General features: G+C 33.7%; 10 non-coding genes across 10 annotated transcripts; all 10 read left to right on the forward strand.

Moving 5' to 3' along the window:
- The first annotated feature begins 460 nt into the window (after window positions 1–460).
- TRNAP-UGG (transfer RNA proline (anticodon UGG)) lies at window positions 461–532 on the forward strand. The gene has a single exon. It is a non-coding gene; the product is annotated as a tRNA-Pro (tRNA).
- Window positions 533–3,057: 2,525 nt separating this feature from the next.
- Window positions 3,058–3,129, forward strand: TRNAP-UGG (transfer RNA proline (anticodon UGG)). Its single transcript has one exon. It is a non-coding gene; the product is annotated as a tRNA-Pro (tRNA).
- Window positions 3,130–3,912: 783 nt separating this feature from the next.
- On the forward strand, window positions 3,913–3,984 carry TRNAP-UGG (transfer RNA proline (anticodon UGG)). The gene has a single exon. It is a non-coding gene; the product is annotated as a tRNA-Pro (tRNA).
- Window positions 3,985–4,778: 794 nt separating this feature from the next.
- TRNAP-UGG (transfer RNA proline (anticodon UGG)) lies at window positions 4,779–4,850 on the forward strand. Its single transcript has one exon. It is a non-coding gene; the product is annotated as a tRNA-Pro (tRNA).
- Window positions 4,851–6,503: 1,653 nt separating this feature from the next.
- TRNAP-UGG (transfer RNA proline (anticodon UGG)) lies at window positions 6,504–6,575 on the forward strand. The gene has a single exon. It is a non-coding gene; the product is annotated as a tRNA-Pro (tRNA).
- Window positions 6,576–9,093: 2,518 nt separating this feature from the next.
- Window positions 9,094–9,165, forward strand: TRNAP-UGG (transfer RNA proline (anticodon UGG)). Its single transcript has one exon. It is a non-coding gene; the product is annotated as a tRNA-Pro (tRNA).
- Window positions 9,166–9,959: 794 nt separating this feature from the next.
- TRNAP-UGG (transfer RNA proline (anticodon UGG)) lies at window positions 9,960–10,031 on the forward strand. Its single transcript has one exon. It is a non-coding gene; the product is annotated as a tRNA-Pro (tRNA).
- A 1,653-nt stretch (window positions 10,032–11,684) lies between these two features.
- TRNAP-UGG (transfer RNA proline (anticodon UGG)) lies at window positions 11,685–11,756 on the forward strand. The gene has a single exon. It is a non-coding gene; the product is annotated as a tRNA-Pro (tRNA).
- Window positions 11,757–13,406: 1,650 nt separating this feature from the next.
- TRNAP-UGG (transfer RNA proline (anticodon UGG)) lies at window positions 13,407–13,478 on the forward strand. The gene has a single exon. It is a non-coding gene; the product is annotated as a tRNA-Pro (tRNA).
- Window positions 13,479–16,003: 2,525 nt separating this feature from the next.
- TRNAP-UGG (transfer RNA proline (anticodon UGG)) lies at window positions 16,004–16,075 on the forward strand. Its single transcript has one exon. It is a non-coding gene; the product is annotated as a tRNA-Pro (tRNA).
- Window positions 16,076–18,656: the final 2,581 nt, after the last annotated feature.

Here is an 18,656-nt window from a genome sequence, read left to right on the forward strand (position 1 = left end):
AAAACACTGTCAAAATGAAATTACAGGTTTTTCTCTTACCTTTCTTTTGTCAAAGTAACCCTGAGTGGCTTAAAAGAATAGTCTCATTATGACTAACAAAAAGATCAACAATAAATTGCAGGTGTTTATTTTGTCTTTCTTCTGGGTCTGCATGCTTGAGTTGCACACAGTATGTGACAAGTCTTAGGTTCCAACTATCAAAAAAGTCCAAACTGTATTGGGACCTCTAAATCTTGGCACTGCACATTTTAAATATGCATACTTGGATAACAAGTAACCTTAAGTTATTATTTTCGCAATACTACATACACATTTTTTTGTTTTAAGTTGTTATTTTTAAAATGTTACATCTTCATTAAATGAAATTGTGTGTTTGCTCCAGCTTTTTGCATTTTTTCTTAAATAATTTGAGTTTTACTTTAAAAATGGTAAAATCTGAATGAGAAGCCATTACGCAGTTGGCTCGTTGGTCTAGGGGTATGATTCTCGCTTTGGGTGCGAGAGGTCCCGGGTTTAAATCCCGGACGAGCCCATGTTTTCATGTACTTTTATAGTCCTTAATATCTGATAGTATTTAATAGCATTTTAAAATACTCACTAATGTATACAAACAGGTTTACTTAGAATTTCATTAATATACATAAAAAAGACATGCACAGTGGGCTCGTTGGTCAAGGGGTATAATTCTTGCTTAGGGTGCGAGAGATCCCTGGTACAAATCCCGGATGAGCCCATCTTTTACAGTTAAATACTTATGCATACTTAGTAAAATGTCAAGCATTTGGTGGTATATTGGGTAAACTATAGATTCCATTTTGTCTAAGGTACCTTGAGTGGCTTAAAAGTCTCATTTTGACAAACAAAACACTGTCAAAATGAAATTACAGGTTTTTCTCTTACCTTTCTTTTGTCTAAGTAACCCTGAGTGGCTTAAAAGAATAGTCTCATTATGACTAACAAAAAGATCACCAATAAATTGCAGGTGTTTATTTTGTCTTTCTTCTGGGTCTGCATGCTTGAGTTGCACACAGTATGTGACAAGTCTTAGGTTCCAACAATCAAAAAAGTCCAAACTTTATTGGGACCTCTAAATCTTGGCACTGCACATTTTAAATATGCATACTTGGATAACAAGTAACCTTAAGTTATTATTTTCGCAATGCTGCATACACATTTTTTTGTTTTAAGTTGTTATGTTATTTCTAAAATGTTACATCTTCATTAAATGAAATTGTGTGTTTGCTACAGCTTTTTGCATTTTTTCTTAAATAATTTGAGTTTTACTTTAAAAATGGTAAAATCTGAATGAGAAGCCATTATGCAGTTGGCTCGTTGATCTATGGGTATGATTCTCGCTTTGGGTGCGAGAGGTCCAGGGTTCAAATCCTGGACGAGCCCATGGTTTCATGTACTTTTATAGTCCTTAATATCTGATAGTATTTAATAGCATTTTAAAATACTCACTAATGTATACAAACAGGTTTACTTACAATTTCATTAATATACATAAAAAAGACATGCACAGTGGGCTCGTTGGTCAAGGGGTATAATTCTTGCTTAGGGTGCGAGAGATCCCTGGTACAAATCCCGGATGAGCCCATCTTTTACAGGCATATACTTATGCAAACTTCGTAAAATGTCAAGCATTTGGTGGTATATTGGGTAAACTATAGATTCCATTTTGTCTAAGGTACCTTGAGTGGCTTAAAAGTCTCATTTTGACAAACAAAAAACTGTCAAAATGAAATTACAGGTTTTTCTCTTACCTTTCTTTTGTCTAAGTAACCCTGAGTGGCTTAAAAGAATAGTCTCATTATGACTAACAAAAAGATCAACAATAAATTGCAGGTGTTTATTTTGTCTTTCTTCTGGGTCTGCATGCTTGAGTTGCACACAGTATGTGACAAGTCTTAGGTTCCAACTATCAAAAAAGTCCAAACTGTATTGGGACCTCTAAATCTTGGCACTGCACATTTTAAATATGCATACTTGGATAGCAAGTAACCTTAAGTTATTATTTTCGCAATACTACATACACATTTTTTTGTTTTAAGTTGTTATGTTATTTTTAAAATGTTACATCTTCATTAAATGAAATTATGTGTTTGCGCCAGCTTTTTGCATTTTTTCTTAAATAATTAGAGTTTTACTTCAAAAATGGTAAAATCTGAATAAGAGTTTATTATGCAGTTGGCTCGTTGGTCTGGGGATATGATTCTCGCTTTGGGTGCGAGAGGTCACGGGTTCAAATCCCGGACGAGCCCATGTTTTCATGTACTTTTATAGTCCTTAATATCTGATAGTATTTAATAGCATTTTAAAATACTTACTAATGTATACAAACAGGTTTACTTAGAATTTCATTAATATACATAAAAAGACATGCACAGTGGGCTCGTTGGTCAAGGGGTATAATTCTTGCTTAGGGTGCGAGAGATCCCTGGTACAAATCCCGGATGAGCCCATCTTTTACAGGTATATACTTATGCATACTTAGTAAAATGTCAAGCATTTGGTGGTATATTGGGTAAACTATAGATTCCATTTTGTCTAAGGTACCTTGAGTGGCTTAAAAGTCTCATTTTGACAAACAAAAAACTGTCAAAATGAAATTACAGGTTTTTCTCTTACCTTTCTTTTGTCTAAGTAACCCTGAGTGGCTTAAAAGAATAGTCTCATTATGACTAACAAAAAGATCAACAATAAATTGCAAGTGTTTATTTTGTCTTTCTTCTGGGTTTGCATGCTTGAGTTGCACACAGTATGTGACAAGTCTCAGGTTCCAACTATCAAAAAAGTCCAAACTCTATTGGGACCTCTAAATCTTGGCACAGCACATTTTAAATATGCATACTTGGATAACAAGTAACCTTCAGTTATTATTTTCGCAATACTACATACACATTTTTTTGTTTTAAGTTGTTATGTTATTTTTAAAATGTTACATCTTCATTAAATGAAATTATGTGTTTGCTCCAGCTTTTTGCATTTTTTCTTAAATAATTTGAGTTTTACTTCAAAAATGGTAAAATCTGAATAAGAGTTTATTATGCAGTTGGCTCGTTGGTCTAGGGATATGATTCTCGCTTTGGGTGCGAGAGGTCCCGGGTTCAAATCCCGGACGAGTCCATGTTTTCATGTACTTTTATAGTCCTTAATATCTGATAGTATTTAATAGCATTTTAAAATACTCACTAATGTATACAAACAGGTTTACTTAGAATTTCATTAATATACATAAAAAGACATGCACAGTGGGCTCGTTGGTCAAGGGGTATAATTCTTGCTTAGGGTGCGAGAGATCCCTGGTACAAATCCCGGATGAGCCCATCTTTTACAGGTATATACTTATGCATACTTAGTAAAATGTCAAGCATTTGGTGGTATGTTGGGTAAACTATAGATTCCATTTTGTCTAAGGTACCTTGAGTGGCTTAAAAGTCTCATTTTGACAAAACACTGTCAAAATGAAATTACAGGTTTTTCTCTTACCTTTCTTTTGTCTAAGTAACCCTGAGTGGCTTAAAAGAATAGTCTCATTATGACTAACAAAAAGATCAACAATAAATTGCAGGTGTTTATTTTGTCTTTCTTCTGGGTCTGCATGCTTGAGTTGCAAACAGTATGTGACAAGTCTTAGGTTCCAACTATCAAAAAAGTCCAAACTCTATTGGGACCTCTAAATCTTGGCACTGCACATTTTAAATATGCATACTTGGATAGCAAGTAACCTTAAGTAATTATTTTCGCAATACTACATACACATTTTTTTGTTTTAAGTTGTTATTTTTAAAATGTTACATCTTCATTAAATGAAATTGTGTGTTTGCTACAGCTTTTTGCATTTTTCTTAAATAATTTGAGTTTTACTTTAAAAATGGTAAAATCTGAATGAGAAGCCATTATGCAGTTGGCTCGTTGGTCTAGGGGTATGATTCTCGCTTTGGGTGCGAGAGGTCCAGGGTTCAAATCCCGGACGAGCCCATGTTTTCATGTACTTTTATAGTCCTTAATATCTGATAGTATTTAATAGCATTTTAAAATACTCACTAATTTATACAAACAGGTTTACTTACAATTTCATTAATATACATAAAAAAGACATGCACAGTGGGCTCGTTGGTCAAGGGGTATAATTCTTGCTTAGGGTGCGAGAGATCCCTGGTACAAATCCCGGATGAGCCCATCTTTTACAGGTATATACTTATGCATACTTAGTAAAATGTCAAGCATTTGGTGGTATATTGGGTAAACTATAGATTCCATTTTGTCTAAGGTACCTTGAGTGGCTTAAAAGTCTCATTTTGACAAACAAAACACTGTCAAAATGAAATTACAGGTTTTTCTCTTACCTTTCTTTTGTCTAAGTAACCCTGAGTGGCTTAAAAGAATAGTCTCATTATGACTAACAAAAAGATCAACAATAAATTGCAGGTGTTTATTTTGTCTTTCTTCTGGGTCTGCATGCTTGAGTTGCACACAGTAAGTGACAAGTCTTAGGTTCCAACTATCAAAAAAGTCCAAACTCTATTGGGACCTCTAAATCTTGGCACTGCACATTTTAAATATGCATACTTGGATAGCAAGTAACCTTAAGTTATTATTTTCGCAATACTACATACACATTTTTATGTTTTAAGTTGTTATGTTATTTTTAAAATGTTACATCTTCATTAAATGAAATTGTGTGTTTGCTACAGCTTTTTGTATTTTTTCTTAAATAATTTGAGTTTTACTTTAAAAATGGTAAAATCTGAATAAGAAGCCATTATGCAGTTGGCTCGTTGGTCTATGGGTATGATTCTCGCTTTGGGTGCGAGAGGTCCAGGGTTCAAATCCCGGACGAGCCCATGGTTTCATGTACTTTTATAGTCCTTAATATCTGATAGTATTTAATAGCATTTTAAAATACTCACTAATGTATACAAACAGGTTTACTTACAATTTCATTAATATACATAAAAAAGACATGCACAGTGGGCTCGTTGGTCAAGGGGTATAATTCTTGCTTAGGGTGCGAGAGATCCCTGGTACAAATCCCGGATGAGCCCATCTTTTACAGGCATATACTTATGCAAACTTCGTAAAATGTCAAGCATTTGGTGGTATATAGGGTAAACTATAGATTCCATTTTGTCTAAGTAACCTTGAGTGGCTTAAAAGTCTCATTTTGACAAACAAAAAACTGTCAAAATGAAATTACAGGTTTTTCTCTTACCTATCTTTTGTCTAAGTAACCCTGAGTGGCTTAAAAGAATAGTCTCATTATGACTAACAAAAAGATCAACAATAAATTGCAGGTGTTTATTTTGTCTTTCTTCTGGGTCTGCATGCTTGAGTTGCAAACAGTATGTGACAAGTCTTAGGTTCCAACTATCAAAAAAGTCCAAACTCTGTTGGGACCTCTAAATCATGGCACTGCACATTTTAAATATGCATACTTGGATAGCAAGTAACCTTAAGTTATTATTTTCGCAATACTACATACACATTTTTTTGTTTTAAGTTGTTATGTTATTTTTAAAATGTTACATCTTCATTAAATGAAATTATGTGTTTGCTCCAGCTTTTTGCATTTTTTCTTAAATAATTTGAGTTTTACTTCAAAAATGGTAAAATCTGAATAAGAGTTTATTATGCAGTTGGCTCTTTGGTCTAGGGATATGATTCTCGCTTTGGGTGCGAGAGGTCACGGGTTCAAATCCCGGACGAGTCCATGTTTTCATGTACTTTTATAGTCCTTAATATCTGATAGTATTTAATAGCATTTTAAAATACTCACTAATGTATACAAACAGGTTTACTTAGAATTTCATTAATATACATAAAAAAACATGCACAGTGGGCTCGTTGGTCAAGGGGTATAATTCTTGCTTTGGGTGCGAGAGGTCCTGGGTTCAAATCCCGGATGAGCCTATTTTTTACAGGTATATACTTATGCATACTTAGTAAAATGTCAAGCATTTGGTGGTATATTGGGTAAACTATAGATTCCATTTTGTCTAAGTAACCTTGAGTGGCTTAAAAGTCTCATTTTGACAAACAAAAAACTGTCAAAATGAAATTACAGGTTTTTCTCTTACCTTTCTTTTGTCTAAGTAACCCTGAGCGGCTTAAAAGAATAGTCTAATTATGACTAACAAAAAGATCAACAATAAATTTCAGGTGTTTATTTTGTCTTTCTTCTGGGTCTGCATGCTTGAGTTGCACACAGTATGTCACAAGTCTTAGGTTCCAACTATCAAAAAGGTCCAAACTCTATTGGGACCTCTAAATCTTGGCACTGCACATTTTAAATATGCATACTTGGATAACAAGTAACCTTAAGTTATTATTTTCGCAATACTACATACACATTTTTTTGTTTTAAGTTGTTATTTTTAAAATGTTACATCTTCATTAAATGAAATTGTGTGTTTGCTACAGCTTTTTGCATTTTTCTTAAATAATTTGAGTTTTACTTTAAAAATGGTAAAATCTGAATGAGAAGCCATTATGCAGTTGGCTCGTTGGTCTAGGGGTATGATTCTCGCTTTGGGTGCGAGAGGTCCAGGGTTCAAATCCCGGACGAGCCCATGTTTTCATGTACTTTTATAGTCCTTAATATCTGATAGTATTTAATAGCATTTTAAAATACTCACTAATTTATACAAACAGGTTTACTTACAATTTCATTAATATACATAAAAAAGACATGCACAGTGGGCTCGTTGGTCAAGGGGTATAATTCTTGCTTAGGGTGCGAGAGATCCCTGGTACAAATCCCGGATGAGCCCATCTTTTGCAGTTATATACTTATGCATACTTAGTAAAATGTCAAGCATTTGGTGGTATATTGGGTAAACTATAGATTCCATTTTGTCTAAGTAACCTTGAGTGGCTTAAAAGTCTCATTTTGACAAACAAAAAACTGTCAAAATGAAATTACAGGTTTTTCTCTTACCTTTCTTTTGTCTAAGTAACCCTGAGTGGCTTAAAAGAATAGTCTCATTATGACTAACAAAAAGATCAACAATAAATTGCAGGTGTTTATTTTGTCTTTCTTCTGGGTCTGCATGCTTGAGTTGCACACAGTAAGTGACAAGTCTTAGGTTCCAACTATCAAAAAAGTCCAAACTCTATTGGGACCTCTAAATCTTGGCACTGCACATTTTAAATATGCATACTTGGATAGCAAGTAACCTTAAGTTATTATTTTCGCAATACTACATACACATTTTTATGTTTTAAGTTGTTATGTTATTTTTAAAATGTTACATCTTCATTAAATGAAATTGTGTGTTTGCTACAGCTTTTTGTATTTTTTCTTAAATAATTTGAGTTTTACTTTAAAAATGGTAAAATCTGAATAAGAAGCCATTATGCAGTTGGCTCGTTGGTCTATGGGTATGATTCTTGCTTTGGGTGCGAGAGGTCCAGGGTTCAAATCCCGGACGAGCCCATGGTTTCATGTACTTTTATAGTCCTTAATATCTGATAGTATTTAATAGCATTTTAAAATACTCACTAATGTATACAAACAGGTTTACTTACAATTTCATTAATATACATAAAAAAGACATGCACAGTGGGCTCGTTGGTCAAGGGGTATAATTCTTGCTTAGGGTGCGAGAGATCCCTGGTACAAATCCCGGATGAGCCCATCTTTTACAGGCATATACTTATGCAAACTTCGTAAAATGTCAAGCATTTGGTGGTATATAGGGTAAACTATAGATTCCATTTTGTCTAAGTAACCTTGAGTGGCTTAAAAGTCTCATTTTGACAAACAAAAAACTGTCAAAATGAAATTACAGGTTTTTCTCTTACCTATCTTTTGTCTAAGTAACCCTGAGTGGCTTAAAAGAATAGTCTCATTATGACTAACAAAAAGATCAACAATAAATTGCAGGTGTTTATTTTGTCTTTCTTCTGGGTCTGCATGCTTGAGTTGCAAACAGTATGTGACAAGTCTTAGGTTCCAACTATCAAAAAAGTCCAAACTCTGTTGGGACCTCTAAATCTTGGCACTGCACATTTTAAATATGCATACTTGGATAGCAAGTAACCTTAAGTTATTATTTTCGCAATACTACATACACATTTTTTTGTTTTAAGTTGTTATGTTATTTTTAAAATGTTACATCTTCATTAAATGAAATTATGTGTTTGCTCCAGCTTTTTGCATTTTTCTTAAATAATTTGAGTTTTACTTCAAAAATGGTAAAATCTGAATAAGAGTTTATTATGCAGTTGGCTCTTTGGTCTAGGGATATGATTCTCGCTTTGGGTGCGAGAGGTCACGGGTTCAAATCCCGGACGAGTCCATGTTTTCATGTACTTTTATAGTCCTTAATATCTGATAGTATTTAATAGCATTTTAAAATACTCACTAATGTATACAAACAGGTTTACTTAGAATTTCATTAATATACATAAAAAAACATGCACAGTGGGCTCGTTGGTCAAGGGGTATAATTCTTGCTTTGGGTGCGAGAGGTCCTGGGTTCAAATCCCGGATGAGCCTATTTTTTACAGGTATATACTTATGCATACTTAGTAAAATGTCAAGCATTTGGTGGTATATTGGGTAAACTATAGATTCCATTTTGTCTAAGTAACCTTGAGTGGCTTAAAAGTCTCATTTTGACAAACAAAAAACTGTCAAAATGAAATTACAGGTTTTTCTCTTACCTTTCTTTTGTCTAAGTAACCCTGAGCGGCTTAAAAGAATAGTCTAATTATGACTAACAAAAAGATCAACAATAAATTTCAGGTGTTTATTTTGTCTTTCTTCTGGGTCTGCATGCTTGAGTTGCACACAGTATGTCACAAGTCTTAGGTTCCAACTATCAAAAAAGTCCAAACTCTATTGGGACCTCTAAATCTTGGCACTGCACATTTTAAATATGCATACTTGGATAACAAGTAACCTTAAGTTATTATTTTCGCAATACTACATACACATTTTTTTGTTTTAAGTTGTTATTTTTAAAATGTTACATCTTCATTAAATGAAATTGTGTGTTTGCTACAGCTTTTTGCATTTTTCTTAAATAATTTGAGTTTTACTTTAAAAATGGTAAAATCTGAATGAGAAGCCATTATGCAGTTGGCTCGTTGGTCTAGGGATATGATTCTCGCTTTGGGTGCGAGAGGTCCAGGGTTCAAATCCCGGACGAGCCCATGTTTTCATGTACTTTTATAGTCCTTAATATCTGATAGTATTTAATAGCATTTTAAAATACTCACTAATTTATACAAACAGGTTTACTTACAATTTCATTAATATACATAAAAAAGACATGCACAGTGGGCTCGTTGGTCAAGGGGTATAATTCTTGCTTAGGGTGCGAGAGATCCCTGGTACAAATCCCGGATGAGCCCATCTTTTACAGGTATATACTTATGCATACTTAGTAAAATGTCAAGCATTTGGTGGTATATTGGGTAAACTATAGATTCCATTTTGTCTAAGGTACCTTGAGTGGCTTAAAAGTCTCATTTTGACAAACAAAACACTGTCAAAATGAAATTACAGGTTTTTCTCTTACCTTTCTTTTGTCTAAGTAACCCTGAGTGGCTTAAAAGAATAGTCTCATTATGACTAACAAAAAGATCAACAATAAATTGCAGGTGTTTATTTTGTCTTTCTTCTGGGTCTGCATGCTTGAGTTGCACACAGTAAGTGACAAGTCTTAGGTTCCAACTATCAAAAAAGTCCAAACTCTATTGGGACCTCTAAATCTTGGCACTGCACATTTTAAATATGCATACTTGGATAGCAAGTAACCTTAAGTTATTATTTTCGCAATACTACATACACATTTTTATGTTTTAAGTTGTTATGTTATTTTTAAAATGTTACATCTTCATTAAATGAAATTGTGTGTTTGCTACAGCTTTTTGTATTTTTTCTTAAATAATTTGAGTTTTACTTTAAAAATGGTAAAATCTGAATAAGAAGCCATTATGCAGTTGGCTCGTTGGTCTATGGGTATGATTCTCGCTTTGGGTGCGAGAGGTCCAGGGTTCAAATCCCGGACGAGCCCATGGTTTCATGTACTTTTATAGTCCTTAATATCTGATAGTATTTAATAGCATTTTAAAATACTCACTAATGTATACAAACAGGTTTACTTACAATTTCATTAATATACATAAAAAAGACATGCACAGTGGGCTCGTTGGTCAAGGGGTATAATTCTTGCTTAGGGTGCGAGAGATCCCTGGTACAAATCCCGGATGAGCCCATCTTTTACAGGCATATACTTATGCAAACTTCGTAAAATGTCAAGCATTTGGTGGTATATAGGGTAAACTATAGATTCCATTTTGTCTAAGTAACCTTGAGTGGCTTAAAAGTCTCATTTTGACAAACAAAAAACTGTCAAAATGAAATTACAGGTTTTTCTCTTACCTATCTTTTGTCTAAGTAACCCTGAGTGGCTTAAAAGAATAGTCTCATTATGACTAACAAAAAGATCAACAATAAATTGCAGGTGTTTATTTTGTCTTTCTTCTGGGTCTGCATGCTTGAGTTGCAAACAGTATGTGACAAGTCTTAGGTTCCAACTATCAAAAAAGTCCAAACTCTGTTGGGACCTCTAAATCATGGCACTGCACATTTTAAATATGCATACTTGGATAGCAAGTAACCTTAAGTTATTATTTTCGCAATACTACATACACATTTTTTTGTTTTAAGTTGTTATGTTATTTTTAAAATGTTACATCTTCATTAAATGAAATTATGTGTTTGCTCCAGCTTTTTGCATTTTTTCTTAAATAATTTGAGTTTTACTTCAAAAATGGTAAAATCTGAATAAGAGTTTATTATGCAGTTGGCTCTTTGGTCTAGGGATATGATTCTCGCTTTGGGTGCGAGAGGTCACGGGTTCAAATCCCGGACGAGTCCATGTTTTCATGTACTTTTATAGTCCTTAATATCTGATAGTATTTAATAGCATTTTAAAATACTCACTAATGTATACAAACAGGTTTACTTAGAATTTCATTAATATACATAAAAAAACATGCACAGTGGGCTCGTTGGTCAAGGGGTATAATTCTTGCTTTGGGTGCGAGAGGTCCTGGGTTCAAATCCCGGATGAGCCTATTTTTTACAGGTATATACTTATGCATACTTAGTAAAATGTCAAGCATTTGGTGGTATATTGGGTAAACTATAGATTCCATTTTGTCTAAGTAACCTTGAGTGGCTTAAAAGTCTCATTTTGACAAACAAAAAACTGTCAAAATGAAATTACAGGTTTTTCTCTTACCTTTCTTTTGTCTAAGTAACCCTGAGCGGCTTAAAAGAATAGTCTAATTATGACTAACAAAAAGATCAACAATAAATTTCAGGTGTTTATTTTGTCTTTCTTCTGGGTCTGCATGCTTGAGTTGCACACAGTATGTCACAAGTCTTAGGTTCCAACTATCAAAAAGGTCCAAACTCTATTGGGACCTCTAAATCTTGGCACTGCACATTTTAAATATGCATACTTGGATAACAAGTAACCTTAAGTTATTATTTTCGCAATACTACATACACATTTTTTTGTTTTAAGTTGTTATTTTTAAAATGTTACATCTTCATTAAATGAAATTGTGTGTTTGCTACAGCTTTTTGCATTTTTCTTAAATAATTTGAGTTTTACTTTAAAAATGGTAAAATCTGAATGAGAAGCCATTATGCAGTTGGCTCGTTGGTCTAGGGGTATGATTCTCGCTTTGGGTGCGAGAGGTCCAGGGTTCAAATCCCGGACGAGCCCATGTTTTCATGTACTTTTATAGTCCTTAATATCTGATAGTATTTAATAGCATTTTAAAATACTCACTAATTTATACAAACAGGTTTACTTACAATTTCATTAATATACATAAAAAAGACATGCACAGTGGGCTCGTTGGTCAAGGGGTATAATTCTTGCTTAGGGTGCGAGAGATCCCTGGTACAAATCCCGGATGAGCCCATCTTTTGCAGTTATATACTTATGCATACTTAGTAAAATGTCAAGCATTTGGTGGTATATTGGGTAAACTATAGATTCCATTTTGTCTAAGTAACCTTGAGTGGCTTAAAAGTCTCATTTTGACAAACAAAAAACTGTCAAAATGAAATTACAGGTTTTTCTCTTACCTTTCTTTTGTCTAAGTAACCCTGAGTGGCTTAAAAGAATAGTCTCATTATGACTAACAAAAAGATCAACAATAAATTGCAGGTGTTTATTTTGTCTTTCTTCTGGGTCTGCATGCTTGAGTTGCACACAGTATGTCACAAGTCTTAGGTTCCAACTATCAAAAAAGTCCAAACTCTATTGGGACCTCTAAATCTTGGCACTGCACATTTTAAATATGCATACTTGGATAACAAGTAACCTTAAGTTATTATTTTCGCAATACTACATACACATTTTTTTGTTTTAAGTTGTTATTTTTAAAATGTTACATCTTCATTAAATGAAATTGTGTGTTTGCTCCAGCTTTTTGCATTTTTTCTTAAATAATTTGAGTTTTACTTTAAAAATGGTAAAATCTGAATGAGAAGCCATTACGCAGTTGCCTCGTTGGTCTAGGGGTATGATTCTCGCTTTGGGTGCGAGAGGTTCCGGGTTTAAATCCCGGACGAGCCCATGTTTTCATGTAGTTTTATAGTCCTTAATATCTGATAGTATTTAATAGCATTTTAAAATACTCACTAATGTATACAAACAGGTTTACTTAGAATTTCATTAATATACATAAAAAAGACATGCACAGTGGGCTCGTTGGTCAAGGGGTATAATTCTTGTTTAGGGTGCGAGAGATCCCTGGTACAAATCCCGGATGAGCCCATCTTTTACAGGTATATACTTATGCATACTTAGTAAAATGTCAAGCATTTGGTGGTATATTGGGTAAACTATAGATTCCATTTTATCTAAGGTACCTTGAGTGGCTTAAAAGTCTCATTTTGACAAACAAAACACTGTCAAAATGAAATTACAGGTTTTTCTCTTACCTTTCTTTTGTCAAAGTAACCCTGAGTGGCTTAAAAGAATAGTCTCATTATGACTAACAAAAAGATCAACAATAAATTGCAGGTGTTTATTTTGTCTTTCTTCTGGGTCTGCATGCTTGAGTTGCACACAGTATGTGACAAGTCTTAGGTTCCAACTATCAAAAAAGTCCAAACTGTATTGGGACCTCTAAATCTTGGCACTGCACATTTTAAATATGCATACTTGGATAACAAGTAACCTTAAGTTATTATTTTCGCAATACTACATACACATTTTTTTGTTTTAAGTTGTTATTTTTAAAATGTTACATCTTCATTAAATGAAATTGTGTGTTTGCTCCAGCTTTTTGCATTTTTTCTTAAATAATTTGAGTTTTACTTTAAAAATGGTAAAATCTGAATGAGAAGCCATTACGCAGTTGGCTCGTTGGTCTAGGGGTATGATTCTCGCTTTGGGTGCGAGAGGTCCCGGGTTTAAATCCCGGACGAGCCCATGTTTTCATGTACTTTTATAGTCCTTAATATCTGATAGTATTTAATAGCATTTTAAAATACTCACTAATGTATACAAACAGGTTTACTTAGAATTTCATTAATATACATAAAAAAGACATGCACAGTGGGCTCGTTGGTCAAGGGGTATAATTCTTGCTTAGGGTGCGAGAGATCCCTGGTACAAATCCCGGATGAGCCCATCTTTTACAGTTAAATACTTATGCATACTTAGTAAAATGTCAAGCATTTGGTGGTATATTGGGTAAACTATAGATTCCATTTTGTCTAAGGTACCTTGAGTGGCTTAAAAGTCTCATTTTGACAAACAAAACACTGTCAAAATGAAATTACAGGTTTTTCTCTTACCTTTCTTTTGTCTAAGTAACCCTGAGTGGCTTAAAAGAATAGTCTCATTATGACTAACAAAAAGATCACCAATAAATTGCAGGTGTTTATTTTGTCTTTCTTCTGGGTCTGCATGCTTGAGTTGCACACAGTATGTGACAAGTCTTAGGTTCCAACAATCAAAAAAGTCCAAACTTTATTGGGACCTCTAAATCTTGGCACTGCACATTTTAAATATGCATACTTGGATAACAAGTAACCTTAAGTTATTATTTTCGCAATGCTGCATACACATTTTTTTGTTTTAAGTTGTTATGTTATTTCTAAAATGTTACATCTTCATTAAATGAAATTGTGTGTTTGCTACAGCTTTTTGCATTTTTTCTTAAATAATTTGAGTTTTACTTTAAAAATGGTAAAATCTGAATGAGAAGCCATTATGCAGTTGGCTCGTTGATCTATGGGTATGATTCTCGCTTTGGGTGCGAGAGGTCCAGGGTTCAAATCCTGGACGAGCCCATGGTTTCATGTACTTTTATAGTCCTTAATATCTGATAGTATTTAATAGCATTTTAAAATACTCACTAATGTATACAAACAGGTTTACTTACAATTTCATTAATATACATAAAAAAGACATGCACAGTGGGCTCGTTGGTCAAGGGGTATAATTCTTGCTTAGGGTGCGAGAGATCCCTGGTACAAATCCCGGATGAGCCCATCTTTTACAGGCATATACTTATGCAAACTTCGTAAAATGTCAAGCATTTGGTGGTATATTGGGTAAACTATAGATTCCATTTTGTCTAAGGTACCTTGAGTGGCTTAAAAGTCTCATTTTGACAAACAAAAAACTGTCAAAATGAAATTACAGGTTTTTCTCTTACCTTTCTTTTGTCTAAGTAACCCTGAGTGGCTTAAAAGAATAGTCTCATTATGACTAACAAAAAGATCAACAATAAATTGCAGGTGTTTATTTTGTCTTTCTTCTGGGTCTGCATGCTTGAGTTGCACACAGTATGTGACAAGTCTTAGGTTCCAACTATCAAAAAAGTCCAAACTGTATTGGGACCTCTAAATCTTGGCACTGCACATTTTAAATATGCATACTTGGATAGCAAGTAACCTTAAGTTATTATTTTCGCAATACTACATACACATTTTTTTGTTTTAAGTTGTTATGTTATTTTTAAAATGTTACATCTTCATTAAATGAAATTATGTGTTTGCTCCAGCTTTTTGCATTTTTTCTTAAATAATTAGAGTTTTACTTCAAAAATGGTAAAATCTGAATAAGAGTTTATTATGCAGTTGGCTCGTTGGTCTGGGGATATGATTCTCGCTTTGGGTGCGAGAGGTCACGGGTTCAAATCCCGGACGAGCCCATGTTTTCATGTACTTTTATAGTCCTTAATATCTGATAGTATTTAATAGCATTTTAAAATACTTACTAATGTATACAAACAGGTTTACTTAGAATTTCATTAATATACATAAAAAGACATGCACAGTGGGCTCGTTGGTCAAGGGGTATAATTCTTGCTTAGGGTGCGAGAGATCCCTGGTACAAATCCCGGATGAGCCCATCTTTTACAGGTATATACTTATGCATACTTAGTAAAATGTCAAGCATTTGGTGGTATATTGGGTAAACTATAGATTCCATTTTGTCTAAGGTACCTTGAGTGGCTTAAAAGTCTCATTTTGACAAACAAAAAACTGTCAAAATGAAATTACAGGTTTTTCTCTTACCTTTCTTTTGTCTAAGTAACCCTGAGTGGCTTAAAAGAATAGTCTCATTATGACTAACAAAAAGATCAACAATAAATTGCAAGTGTTTATTTTGTCTTTCTTCTGGGTTTGCATGCTTGAGTTGCACACAGTATGTGACAAGTCTCAGGTTCCAACTATCAAAAAAGTCCAAACTCTATTGGGACCTCTAAATCTTGGCACAGCACATTTTAAATATGCATACTTGGATAACAAGTAACCTTCAGTTATTATTTTCGCAATACTACATACACATTTTTTTGTTTTAAGTTGTTATGTTATTTTTAAAATGTTACATCTTCATTAAATGAAATTATGTGTTTGCTCCAGCTTTTTGCATTTTTTCTTAAATAATTTGAGTTTTACTTCAAAAATGGTAAAATCTGAATAAGAGTTTATTATGCAGTTGGCTCGTTGGTCTAGGGATATGATTCTCGCTTTGGGTGCGAGAGGTCCCGGGTTCAAATCCCGGACGAGTCCATGTTTTCATGTACTTTTATAGTCCTTAATATCTGATAGTATTTAATAGCATTTTAAAATACTCACTAATGTATACAAACAGGTTTACTTAGAATTTCATTAATATACATAAAAAGACATGCACAGTGGGCTCGTTGGTCAAGGGGTATAATTCTTGCTTAGGGTGCGAGAGATCCCTGGTACAAATCCCGGATGAGCCCATCTTTTACAGGTATATACTTATGCATACTTAGTAAAATGTCAAGCATTTGGTGGTATGTTGGGTAAACTATAGATTCCATTTTGTCTAAGGTACCTTGAGTGGCTTAAAAGTCTCATTTTGACAAAACACTGTCAAAATGAAATTACAGGTTTTTCTCTTACCTTTCTTTTGTCTAAGTAACCCTGAGTGGCTTAAAAGAATAGTCTCATTATGACTAACAAAAAGATCAACAATAAATTGCAGGTGTTTATTTTGTCTTTCTTCTGGGTCTGCATGCTTGAGTTGCAAACAGTATGTGACAAGTCTTAGGTTCCAACTATCAAAAAAGTCCAAACTCTATTGGGACCTCTAAATCTTGGCACTGCACATTTTAAATATGCATACTTGGATAGCAAGTAACCTTAAGTAATTATTTTCGCAATACTACATACACATTTTTTTGTTTTAAGTTGTTATGTTATTTTTAAAATGTTACATCTTCATTAAATGAAATTATGTGTTTGCTCCAGCTTTTTGCATTTTTTCTTAAATAATTTGAGTTTTACTTCAAAAATGGTAAAATCTGAATAAGAGTTTATTATGCAGTTGGCTCGTTGGTCTAGGGATATGATTCTCGCTTTGGGTGCGAGAAGTCACGGGTTCAAATCCCGGACGAGTCCATGTTTTCATGTACTTTTATACTCCTTAATATCTGATAGTATTTAATAGCATTTTAAAATACTCACTAATGTATACAAACAGGTTTACTTACAATTTCATTAATATACATAAAAAGACATGCACAGTGGGCTCGTTGGTCAAGGGGTATAATTCTTGCTTAGGGTGCGAGAGATCCCTGGTACAAATCCCGGATGAGCCCATCTTTTACAGGTATATACTTATGCATACTTAGTAAAATGTCAAGCATTTGGTGGTATATTGGGTAAACTATAGATTCCATTTTGTCTAAGGTACCTTGAGTGGCTTAAAAGTCTCATTTTGACAAACAAAACACTGTCAAAATGAAATTACAGGTTTTTCTCTTACCTTTCTTTTGTCTAAGTAACCCTGAGTGGCTTAAAAGAATAGTCTCATTATGACTAACAAAAAGATCAACAATAAATTGCAGGTGTTTATTTTGTCTTTCTCCTGGGTCTGCATGCTTGAGTTGCACACAGTATGTGACAAGTCTTAGGTTCCAACTATCAAAAAAGTCCAAACTTTATTGGCACCTCTAAATCTTGGCACTGCACATTTTAAATATGCATACTTGGATAACAAGTAACCTTAAGTTATTATTTTTGCAATACTACATACACATTTTTTTGTTTTAAGTTGTTATGTTTAAAATGTTGCATCTTCATTAAATGAAATTGTGTGTTTGCTCCAGCTTTTTGCATTTTTTCTTAAATAATTTGAGTTTTACTTTAAAAATGGTAAAATCTGAATGAGAAGCCATTATGCAGTTGGCTCGTTGGTCTATGGGTATGATTCTCGCTTTGGGTGCGAGAGGTCCTGCGTTCAAATCCCGGACGAGCCCATGGTTTCATGTACTTTTATAGTCCTTAATATCTGATAGTATTTAATAGCATTTTAAAATACTCACTAATGTATACAAACAGGTTTACTTACAATTTCATTAATATACATAAAAAAAGCATGCACAGTGGGCTCGTTGGTCAAGGGGTATAATTCTTGCTTTGGGTGCGAGAGGTCCCGGGTTCAAATCCCGGATGAGCCTATTTTTTACAGGTATATACTTATGCATACTTAGTAAAATGTCAAGCATTTGGTGGTATATTGGGTAAACTATAGATTCCATTTTGTCTAAGTAACCTTGAGTGGCTTAAAAGTCTCATTTTGTCAAACAAAAAACTGTCAAAATGAAATTACAGGTTTTTTTCTTACCTTTCTTTTGTCTAAGTAACCCTGAGTGGCTTAAAAGAATAGTCTCATTATGACTAACAAAAAGATCAACAATAAATTTCAGGCGTTTATTTTGTCTTTCTTCTGGGTCTGCATGCTTGAGATGCACACAGTATGTCACAAGTCTTAGGTTCCAACTATCAAAAAAGTCCAAACTCTATTGGGACCTCTAAATCTTGGCACTGCACATTTTAAATATGCATACTTGGATAACAAGTAACCTTAAGTTATTATTTTCGCAATACTACATACACATTTTTTTGTTTTAAGTTGTTATTTTTAAAATGTTACATCTTCATTAAATTAAATTGTGTGTTTGCTCCAACTTTTTGCATTTTTTCTTAAATAATTTGAGTTTTACTTTAAAAATGGTAAAAAATGAGAAGCCATTACGCAGTTTGCTCGTTGGTCTAGGGGTAGGATTCTCGCTTTGGGTGTGAGAGGTCCCGGGTTTAAATCCCGGACGAGCCCATG

The sequence above is a fragment of the Pseudophryne corroboree genome, chromosome 3 (genome assembly GCF_028390025.1).
Source record: "Pseudophryne corroboree isolate aPseCor3 chromosome 3, aPseCor3.hap2, whole genome shotgun sequence".
NCBI lineage: Eukaryota > Metazoa > Chordata > Amphibia > Anura > Myobatrachidae > Pseudophryne > Pseudophryne corroboree.